Below are 12,425 nucleotides of genomic sequence, written 5' to 3' on the forward strand. Positions count from 1 at the left end.
TGTTTCCATTCTCATCTCTCAGTTTATTTATTTGGGTGTGTTCTCTTCTTTTTCTGATAAGATTTGCTAAGGGTCTGTCAATTTTTTTTTATTTTTTTGAAGAACCAACTCTTTTTTCTATTGATTGTTTCTATGGTTTTTTGGATTCTAATTCATTAAATTCTGATTTAATTTTAATTATTTCTTTCTGTTTACTGGATTAGGTTTACCTTGCTGCTCTCTTTCAAGGAAGCTTAGATGTCTCATTAAATTGTTGGTTTTAGAACTCTCCAATTTGTTGTTGTTGTTGTTGTTTTTTTGGTCCTGTCGTGGGGCCTGAACTCTGGGCCTGGTCGCTGTCCCTAAGCTCTCCAGCTCAAGGCTAGCCCTCTTCCACTTGAGCCACAGTGCCCCTTTCAGCTTTTTTCTTTTTGCTTATGTGGTACTGAGGAATCGAACTCAGGGCTTCAGGCATGCAAGCTAAGTGCTCTACCACTGAGCTGCCTTCCCAGCCCCTCGCCAATTTGTTGATGTAGGAACTCAGAGCTATATAGTTGCCCCTGAGTACTGTCTTTGCTGTGTCCCACAGGAGCTGGGATTTTTCCTCTCTGGCGTAACTCTCTGTACTCTGATGACACACTTGGTGTGATTCTCTGTCTTAGGACCGTTCACTGGAACACTAAAACTGCTTTCTATGTGAGAGGTTGTTTAGCCTTCAGCTTCTCCTCTGCCATCTTCCTGGAACTGCGTCAGGACTAAGTTAATTGGTTTTAATAAACCTCAATATATTTGTACTAATTTCCTCAGCAAATAAAGATACCTTGCTATTTCAGTTTCCAATGTACTGTCTCTTTTTGTTGTTGTTGTTGTTGGTCATGGGGCCTGAACTCTGGGCCTCAGAACTATTTCTGAGCTCTTCAGTTCAAGGCTAGCACTCTACCATGAGCCACAGTGCAACTTCTGGCTTTTTCTGCACATGTAGTGTTGAGGAATTGAATCCAGGGTCTCATGCATGCAAGGCAAGCCCTCTACCACTGAGCTACCTTCCCAGACGCCCAATGTAATGTCTTTTTTTATCCATTATAGAATTTGGAGGAGGACATCCTGTATACTTTTGTAAGTGAGAAAGTGATAGTAAATATTTCATCATTTAATACAGTAAGATGGGAAAATGTGAAGTATTTCACCTCTGAGTTTATTTGTTAACTTTTAGAAACATTTTTTTTTTTGGTCTAGTCATGGGGCCTGAACTCTGGGCCTTGGTGCTGTCCCTCAGCTCTTCAGCTCAAGGCTAGAGCTCTACCACTTTAGCCACAGCTTATGTGGTGCTGAGGAATTGAGCTCAGGGCCTCAAGCATGCAAGGCAAGCGCTCTACCACTGACCCACCTTTGTAGCCCTAGAAACATTTTTCAACTACTATACTCATAATATCTTGTTCTTAATCTTCTTAGAATGGTGAATTATATGGCTCAACATAGATTATTTTAAAATCATCTGTTTTTAAAATGGCTTTCCATTTGTACAATATTTAACTTGTTCAAAATGGAGATTTTTAAAAAAGGAGGAAGAGATAAAGTAGGAGCAGGAAATAGAGGAGGAGGAGAACAAGGAGAATTTCTCCCTTTCATTAGACAAATTTTGACAATGTGAAGGGGGAAAAAGCTAAAAAATTTGGGTATTTATGATGAAAAGTCTGAGAATGTTATTCTCAATTAAGCTGAAATATGACTGGAAGCCACGTGAGACTGAAAATACAAGACTGTAGTCTATCATGGCCATACATACTGTGAAGCTGGTCAACTTTGTGGTACTTGGGTTGGAACTCAGTGCCTTGAGCTCACTAGGCTGTCATACTCCCAGTTAAGCTGCAAACTCAGCCTAGTAAAATTATTCTAACAGTTACACAGATAAGGACACTGAGGCAAAGAGAGGCTAAGGTCCTGGATTGGCACCACACAAGCACTAAGCATGTGGAGTTATGTCCCTAAGCCACCTAGTTTCACCTTAGGCTCTGCATAAAAATAGTTGGGTTAGGGCTGGGAAGGTGGCTGAGTGGTAGAGCGCTAGCCTTGAGCTGAAAAGCTGAGGGACAGCACCCAGGCCCTGAGATCAGGCCCCACGACCAGATGCCCCCGCCAAACAAAAAGAAAATAGTTGGGTTGTGACTCTAGATGAAGTGCTTTATCCTGAGTGTACATAGATAATTCTGGATTTCTGAAATTGCAATAGTACAGATAAAACTTTATGGAGGTACATAAACTGGTTGGAAAGGCAAAGTAGTTTCCTCACCATTGGGAAATATGTGATTTACAGGAATGACAACCTGAGCCACAGACAAGAGGCAAACTGTTGTTCATCCTCCACATGGAGAAGTCCTTGGAAAAAACACAGCTATCCCAAAGCACAATTTGGAGAATCAGAAAAATACAGCCTGGAATCCGTGTAGACCAGGATGATGAACCCAGTTCTCTAACTGTTGTGGAATAGAAAACCTGAATCTAGCGTGATGGTCAATGATATCTCTAGGTAGATGATGTCACTCAACGTGGGGTCAGAAAAAGACCCACTTCTTCTCTGGGCCTTCTGTATTATTGAATAACACACACACACACACACACACACACACACACTATTGTGACCAATAGTAATGACTTATATAAATTCCATTAAATAGGCAGGAAAGCAGCAAGGAAGGAAAAAAGAGAGGCAAGGAAAGAGAGTGAGAGAGAAAGAAGAAAGACAAAGAAAGAAAGAGGAAAAGAAAGAAAAGAAAAAAGAAAGGAAGAAAGGAATGAGGAAAGGAAGAACAGAAGAGAGGAAGGAAGGGAGGGGAGAAAAAGGAAAGGAGAGATAAAAAAGAAAAGGAAGGAAGGGAGGAACAGAGTAAGAGAGAGAGAAAGAAACAAAGAAAAAAGGAAGGAAGGAAAGGAAAGAAGAAAGAAAGAAAGAAAGGAAGGAAGAAAGAAAATTCCTAGCAGCAAGTGAGAGGGCCTTGTATGGTAGATGTCACAAATACAAGATTATCACATTCTGTCTGATTGGATCCTGAAGAGAATGTGGAGCAGAACACACATGTACCACTCGTGGTCCACAATGTTTCAAGAGCAAGATTTGTTGGTTTAAGGCTCTGAGGAAATGATACAATTTATCCTAACCTCAAAGAAAAATGCACAAGACAAAACTTGAGTGAGAGCAGTGAAAAGTGTCTGTGTTTTTTCATTTCCCATAATGTCCCTGTCTTGTCAGATGCAATGGAAAATATTTAATTTGCCACTGACTAATGGAAGTATATATTTATTACACTTGAAAAATATTTTCAGGGCTGAACATTGTTTCCCCATTTGTTTACAGTCTCCCATCACCTTCTTGTATGCAACCAGCAGACTGGAACCTCCAAAAGCATGAGCCAAAATAGATCCTTTCTCTTCACAATTGCTGTTTAGTCATCTTAACAGAAAGCTAACAAGTGTGGTGAAGTAACCAGTATAAATATAATCCTTTATTTTTTGTTTTCCTTTTTTTATTACTGCTAAGTAGTTATATGAGGGACTCTCAATATAACATGTCAGTTTAACAGTGCATTTTGATCAATGTCATCCATTTCATAATTCTCCATATCTTGCTGCACATTTCCTCTCAATTTATTTTGATTCTTATTTTTCTATACATTTTTTCACAAATTTCTTTTACAGTTACATCTGTTAGGGCTGGTTCCTGTGTCTTGTGACACCTGATTCACACATCATCTATATTCAAGGCAATGCAGTTTAGTGATCAGAATATTCCAGAATCCACCAGCATAACGACTATGGAAAGGGGATAGGAGCCTTCTCAGAGATTCATCTCACAGCAATTGATCACAATCCACCAAGAAATATAATGGATAATTCTTCATGAAGACTCACTAGCATCTTTTAGGTTTATGCTCCACTTGGCCCCTGGCCTTCTGTATTGAAAAGAAAAATTTACTAGTTCAAAAGTTAAGCAGTGTAGTCCCCAACTCAAACCAGCCTTCCTGACATCTGGCAACTTCACCAGGGAGACGTGTTCCTTAATTCTGAAAATCTTTCAGAACCACCACTGGGTAAGAATAAAGAAATTCATCACAGAGACACTGTATACTAATTGAACAATTTGGAGACTCTGAAAAAGCTTACCAAATAAACTTAACAGTCCCATTTTAATTTCCCTTGTAAAGAACATCCACGTGAAAATACATCTGCCTATTCAGTGCTTTAAACCCCTAGATGGCTATGCTGAAAGAAGGCCAGAGCTCTCCATGTTTTAAACACAAAACAAATACATTTATTTGCTGGCATATTAGAGGTGAGGTGCCAGAAGAAGAGAAAATCAAAGATGACTGCTGCATTTGCTTGAACTGGAGAAACCAGAGAATTTAGAATGTTATTTCTGGGAAAGGGCTGACCAACAGAAAGCAAGTTTGGAAAACGGATAGGAATCTGGACTTCAAGAGGGACCCGTTAGAATTCTGCGATCTCTGACTGTAAATGTTCCTTAAGTTGATGAGAATGTGAATTTCTGAAGGACAAAGAAGAAGTCAGAACTAGAGGTCCAAAGCTTGGACACAGAGCAATCCTTAGGCAACATTGTATATAAACAAAGCCTGCTGGACCCTGGAGTCCACAATCTAGAAATCAAAAAGGACAGGGGACACCTAGCATGGACCCTGAGAATGAGCAGCTAACTCTAGAGATATTGAACTATATGAGTGATGTTCCAGAACCAGGACACTGATAAAACATCTTTTCAATTTGTAAAATTGATGTGCTGAATGAAGAGAAATGTTTTTTTCTTAGTAGGTTGATATTCATGGTCCACATGTTTTTATGGAGAGGTTCACAACTATCATTGAGCAAGTTGATGATCTGCAAAATTAATTGTACACACACACACACACACACACACACACACTCACACACACACACACGCAAGTGGGCCAGACAACAGCAGCTTACCATCTATATGCGTAGATAGATACCTAGGAGCCTGAGAGTTGAGAATCAACAGGAGCCAATCTTAGCAGAAAAATCTAAGAATCTTTTATCTCCAAATAACCAAGGAAAAAAGATAGAAGTGGAGGCATGGTTCAGGTGGTGGAGTGTCAGTCCTGAACTGAAAATCCAAGTGAGAGCTGACCAACAAGTGGTCATCAGTTGATTATAGCCATTCTAACAGGGGTGAGGTAGAATCTCAATGTTGTCTTGATTTGCATTTCTTTTATGGCTAGAGAGGTTGAGCATTTCTTCATGTGTCTAATAGTCATTCTTATTTCCTCTTCAGAGAAACCTCTCTTTAAATCTTTAGCTCACTTATTAATCAGGCAGTTGTTTCTTTGAGGATTTGTTGTTGGGGATTTAATTTTTTGAGTTTGAAGTATATTTTAGATATGAGACCCTTGTCTGTTGCATAGCTAGTGAAGATCTTCTCCCAGTGCGTGTGCTTTCTATTGATCTTGCTAGCTAATCAAGAAATGTAATAACAATAGATACTGAAGGGGATGTGGCCAAAAGGGAACCCTATTGCCTTGTTGGTGGGTAAACTTCTTCAACCACTTTGGAAACTAGTATGGGGGTTCAGCAATCCAACTTTTGGGCGTTTACCTAAATGATCACAAACAAGACCACACTAAAGCTACCAGCATGACTGTGTGTATTGCAGCATTATTCACCATTACTAAGATATGGAACCAACCCAGATACCCCTCAGTAGATGACTGGATCAAGAAAAGGTGACATATATATATATATACATGTATGTGTATATATATATATATATATATGAATTCTATGCCTCCATCAGGAAGAATGACATCACCCCATTTGTTAGGAAATGGAAAGACTTGGAAAAAATTATATTAAGTGAAGTAAGCCAGGCCCAAAGAAACATAAGTCCCATGGTTTCCCTTATCTGCAATGACTAATAAATGTCTAGGACAAGCAAAAAAGGTCAAAAGCTATGTAGTATGACCATATAAGATGATGTTGAGTGAAATGAACCCTAAGACAGGGACACAAGTGGTTTTTGTCTTTACTGCTATTTTTTTTAAAGTACTTATGATACACTATGTAATTTTTTTATTTCTTTTGTATGTTCTTCCCCCATGGTATAACCACTGTTTTCACTGTATCTGATTCAGGTGTCCTGTATCTTATATATTCATTTTTCTAATTTGGGGAGGGGAAGGGATATAACAAAATGCTTAAATAAGGACACAAGTTGACCCATTATAAGAATGAGATGTACAAGATACTATGTTGAAATGAACTTTACAATTTCAGGGGCAAGGAGGAGTTAGGGAGGTGAGGAAGGAAGAGATGGTAGGGGAAAAACAAAGGAGGAAATAACAATGCTCGACAGAAAATGTACTCATTACCCTACTTTTGTAACTGTAACCCTTCTGTATGGTATTTTTAATATATATACATTTATATATACCTATATATATATACATACACACACACTCACACACACACACACAGACACACAGACAGACACATGTCTTCAGTTGAACCCAGCACAGGGAGGGGGTGTGAGGAGTTGGGATGTTGGCCCTTGCTGCCCCCTGCTGGTCAGCATCATGAACCTCAAAGTCTAATGCGGATTATAGTTCATCATCCTTACTCTTTCAAAATACCTTGAATATTTTGCCTTCCACAAGTCATTTAGCACAACAACTTCAGTTTCAAAATTCAGAGTATTTGTGACGAACTTGTCCCATCATTTTCATATATAAAAAACAAGGCCACTCAGAACTTTTGCCTAGTATATCACCCTTGATTTTACTGCTGTCCTCAGTGTTTAAATCCACCCTCCCACACACCTACTTCAACCTATAGTCACAAGATTCTCAGAAACTTCTCTGGACGTATCAGAAACTCTGCTGTCATTAGCCCACTTCTTAATGGGGCAGTTGTTTTTTTGAGGATTTGTTGTTGGGGGATTTACTTTTTTGAGTCTAATTATATTTTAGATATGAGACCCTTATCTGTTGTATAGTAATTGTTTTTAGATGTGAATGCCATCTACTCCTCAAGAGATACCCATGTGCTCTACCACTTAAGCCACAGCGCCACTTCCGGCTTTTTTTTTCTTATGTGGTACTGAGGAATCGAACCCAGGGCCTCAGGCATGCAAGGCAGGCGCTCTACCACTGAGCCACCTTCCCAGCTCTGATGGTCAAATATATTTAGCCTACGAATTATGCCATGTTTATCCAAAATGATTTTGGGGATATGAGTGGGCTAAACATGTTAAATATGTTTGTTAAAATAGGATGAATTGCATGCATTGTCTGAGTGAGGCTGAAGTGATCCCAAGGTTCCTTATCGTGTTGAGTAAGGAATGTCAGAGAAAGGAGATGATGGTGGAAGTCTGGGTCACGATTGATAAGTGTGCACAAAGCTAAGAATGTGACAGCATGTCTGAGCTAAAGAAGGTCAGAAATTGGATTATTTCTCTTAGAGCCAAGAAAAGGAGTATAATACCCTTAAGTCCTTATTTTGTATCTTTCAGAGTCTGTCCAGCTGATTGCACCCCACACAGCCCTGGACTTGTGCACTTCCTCCATCTTCCTGAGAATCTGTGTGCCCTGACTTCTGGGCAAGGAAGCTTGCAGTGCCCAACAGAAAGTAAAGAGGCACATACATGTCTCTTAGATCCTTTTGCATTGACAATTCATACAGGAAAACTCAGTAAGAAGCCTCTGTGTTGGTTTTATGTAGCAATTTACCACAGTTTCTGTTGCTTGAAGAGGAAAATTGGGAAATTAATAGTTCCAACAAGTCCAACACAGGACAGTCACAGCGCCACATTGGAGCAGGACATTTTCTTTGCATACACTATAGGATTGTATTTAGTCAATGAGGAAATGTCAGTAAGGGCGTTAAGGCTAGTTCAAATTCTAATATCAGCACTCAGGAAGATCTCATGTTCAAGGGCACCCTAAGGTATATAGTGGGTACCAGTACAAGTAAAGGAGCAAGCAAAACCAACAAAACAAGGCAAAAATGTCAGTTGGGACTGTTTTGTACCGTAGCTCTACAGTATTTGAACTCTAATTCTGGGCCTTTTGTTTGGCTGTATTTCTGATACTGTGTCTAGTTACAGGCTAGGTTGACAGCTGTGGGATAAACTTTCAATTAAAACCCTGGAGTACCAGACAGCAGAGGTGCTGCCATGTACAGAGCAGGTATAGCCTGTGACTATAGGTTGAAGGAGGTGTGTGGGAGGGTGGATTTAAATGTTGGGAAGAGTACTAGAAATCTAGGTGAATAAGCTAGGCAAAAGCTCTGAGTGGCCTTTAAATATAACAATGGTAGAGTTCTTCAAAGACTTTATACTCAAGTCTTTGAATGCAGTTCTGAAGTTATGTACTAAATGAGTTGTGGAACACAGAATATTGAAGGCATTTTTGAAAGAGGAAAGAGGATGAACAATAACTATCCCTAGACATTGAGGGGGCAGCAAGGGCCAACGTCCCACCACCCCCACACCCCTCACCTGTGCTGGTGTTCAACTGAAGACATTGCTCAGCTCTCACTTGGCTTTTCATTTCAGGACTGGCACTCTACCACCTGAGCCATGCCTCCACTTCTACCTTTTTCCCTGGTTGTTTGGAGATAAGAGATTTTTAGATTTGTCTGCCAAGACCAGCTCCAAACTGTTTATTTTCAACTCTCAGCCTCTAGAGCTAACTCTAGAGATACTATGAAAAAAATTTCTCTTCATTTAACACATTGATGCTACATTTCAAAATTGAAAAGATGTTTTTCAAACAGCGTCCTGGTTCTGAAACATGACTCATAGTTCAATTCCTGTCCCCTGTCCTTTTGACTTCTAAATAGTGGACTCCCTCCAGGGTCCAGCAGGCTTTCATTTATGTACAATGTCGCCTAAGGATTGCTCTGTGTCCCAGCTTTGGACCTCTAGTTCTGACTTCTCCTTTGTCCTTCAGAATTTCACATTCACAGCCACTGAAGGAACATTTGCAGTCAGTGATCACAAAATTCTAATGGTTTCCTCTTTTTTTTTTTGCTGGTCATGGGCCGGAACTCTGCGTCTGGGTGCTGTCCCTCAGCTATTCAGCTCAAGGCTAGTGCTCTGCCACTTGAACCACAGCTCCACTTCTGGCTTTTTCTGCTTATGTGGTGCTGAGGAGTCGAGCCCACTGCCTCATTCATACAAGGCAAGCACTCTACCACTGAGCCACCTTACCAGCCCCTAATGGTTTCCTCTTGAAGTCCTGATTCCTATCTGTTTTCCCAATTTGTTTTCTGTTGGTCTGCCCTTTCCCAGAAATATTATTCTAAATTCTCTGTTTTCCCAGGTTCAAGCACATGCAGCAGTCAGCTTTGATTTTCTCTACTTCTGGCACCTCACCTCTAATATACCAGCAAATAAATATATTTGCTTTGTGTTTAAAACGTGGAGAGCTCTGGCCTTCTTTCAGCACAGTTATCCAGGGGTTTATAGCCCTAAGTAGTCAGATGTATTTTAACGTGGATATTCTTTTCAAGGGAAATTAAAATGGGACTGTTAATTTATTCGGTAAGCTTTTTCAGAGTCCCCAAATTGTTCAATTAGTATACAGTCTCCCTGTGATGAATCTCTCTTTTCCTACCCAGTGGTGGTCCTGAAAGATTTTCAGAATTAAGGAACAAATTTCCTTGTTGAAGTTGCTAGATGTCATGAAGGTTGGTTTGAGTTGGGGACTACACTGCTTAACTCTTGGACTAGTAAATTTTTTTTCAATGAAGAAGGCGAAGGGCCAACTGGAGCATAAACCTAAGAGATGCTAGTGAGTCTTCATGAAGAATTATCCATGTAGTTCTTGGTGACTGTCCTCAATTGCTGTGGGATGAATCTTTGAGAAGACTCCTATCCCCTTTCCATGGTTGTTATACTGGTGGATTCTGGAATATTCTGATCACTAAATTGTATTACCTTGAATACAGATGATGTGTGAATCAGGTGTCACAAGTCACAGGAACCAGCCCTACCAGATGTAACTATAAAAGAAATTTGTGAAAAAATGTATTGTAAAATAAGAATCAAAATAAAACGGTTAATTGAGAGGATGAGTGGAGCGAGATAGGGAGAATTATGAAATGGGTGACATTGATCAAAACGTACCGATAAACTTACCTGATAAATTGAATCTCCCTTATACAACTACTGACAGATAATAAAATAAATAAATAGAAACAGAAAGAAACATAAAAGGTAATAGTTATCATGGTTACTTCACCATTCTTGTTAGCTTCTGTTAAGATGACTAAATACCAGTTATGAAAACAAAGTCCTATTTTGGTTCATGGTTTTTGAGGTTACAGTTCCTCTTTCACGAGTAAGAGTGTGATGGGAGACTGCAAATAAATGGGGATAAAACATTCAACCCTAAAAATGCTTTATTTTTCAAATATAATAAAGGTATACTTCTGTTTAGTTCATGGAAAATTAAGCATTTTTCATTGTAACTGACAAGACAGGGGTGGAAAAAACAGACACTTTCCACTCATCTCATTTGAGTTTTGCCTTGTACATTTATGTTTGAGATTAGGATAAATTATATCATTTCCCCAAATGGGATAGCTGTGTATCAGCAAACAAGTATGTTGTGCTCTACATTTTCTTCAAGATCCAGTCAGACAGGATGAGATAATCTTGTATTTGTGACATCTGCTATATAAGACCCACTAATTTGCTGCTAGGAACTAACCTCTCTCCCTCTCTCCCTCTCCCTCTCCCTTGCCCTCTCCCTCTCTCTCCTCTCTCTCTCTCTCTCTCTCTCTTTCTGTCTCCTTCCTTCCTTCCTTCCTTCCTTCCTTCCTTCCTTCCTTCTTTCTTCCTTCCTTCCTTCCTTCTTTCTTTCTTCCTTCCTTCCTTCCTTTCTTTCTTTCTTTCTTTTTTCTTTCTTTCTTTCTTTTCTTTCTCTCTTTACTTGAATCTCTTATTCCTTTTTTGCTCCATTCTTGCCTCATTACTACAATTAGTAAAAAATAGCATTACTTTGTGGGAGGTGAGGCAGGAAGGGATAGTGGGACATCAGCAAGGGAAGGAGTAACTGTACGGCATCTTTACAATAAAATAAAATTACAAAACCAAAAAAACACAAAAAACCAAAAAGCATTATTTTATTGGCCACAACAGTGTGCCTGTACATGTGCAATTCAGTAATACAGAAGGCCAACAGAAGAAGTGGGCTTTTTCTCTGACCCCACAATGAATAATCTCATCTACTTGCAGATATCAGCATTCATCTCTCTAGATTCAGGTTTTCTACTCCACAGTAGAAAATCAACATGGTCATTGTCTTGGTCTACATAGATTCCAGGCTCTATTTTCCTGCTTCTCCAAACTGTGAGTATTGGGTAGCCATGCTTTCTCCAAGGTCATTTCCATGTGGAGTTGGAGCAGCACTTCGCATCTTGTCGGTGGCTCAGGTCATCATATCTTTCCTCTGTTTTATTTACCTTTATAAAACTTTATTAGTATTTTTTCAATTCCACAATTATCTTTGCACCCTAACTTTGTGACTATCGATGAAGAGAATTTCATCTTTTCTCTTCCTCACATTGTCAAAATTTGTCATATTAAAGGAGAAATTCATCTTATTCTCCTCCTCCACTTCTTCCTCCATGTTTACCTCCTCCTCCTTCTCTCAAAGACTCCATTTTTGAGCAAGTTAAATATATTACACAAATGGAAGGCCATTTTAAAATATGTGATTTTAAAATAATCTATGTTGAGCCATATAATTCACCACTCTAACAAGATCAGAAACAAGGTAATATGAGTACAGTAGTTGAGAATATTTCTAAAAGACAACAGCTATTCATGATAATTCAAAAGCTATTCATGTCTAAGGAAGACAGAACTAATGGGAAAATATTTTAGAGGTTTAAAGCATATGTAAAAATCTATGACAAATATCATACTTAGTAGTGAAATATTTCACATTATTTCTTATCAGTGATATTAAATGCTGAAAGGTTACTATCACTTCCTCACTTACAAAATTATACAGGATGTCCTCCTCCAAATGCTATAAAACATGAAATAAAAAATTAAATTGAGAATTGAAGAAGAAAGCACGTTATTTGCTGATGAAATCTGTACAAATATTTTGAGGACTAAAAAGTAAATTAATTTATTTCTTACAATTTATTTCTGCTTGGATTAACTAGCATGTCTCCACTTTCCAAATGAACCCCAATTAATGCTCTCACAGACTCCTCCCATGCTGTGAGTTGTGTCATCTATTGAATCAGTAGATGCATTTGCATGTTTATACTGCTGCAGAGAGTTGAGTAGAGAGAATTCTGCCAAGCTACTTTGACCAACATCTTCAAATGACCTTCAGAATCTAGTTACATCTGAGAAAGTCTGTCAACAGTTGGAGGCACAAGGAGGAGCAGCTGGGGCA

This window comes from Dipodomys ordii, unplaced genomic scaffold (assembly GCF_000151885.1).
Source record: "Dipodomys ordii isolate 6190 unplaced genomic scaffold, Dord_2.0 Scaffold261, whole genome shotgun sequence".
NCBI classification, from domain to species: domain Eukaryota; kingdom Metazoa; phylum Chordata; class Mammalia; order Rodentia; family Heteromyidae; genus Dipodomys; species Dipodomys ordii.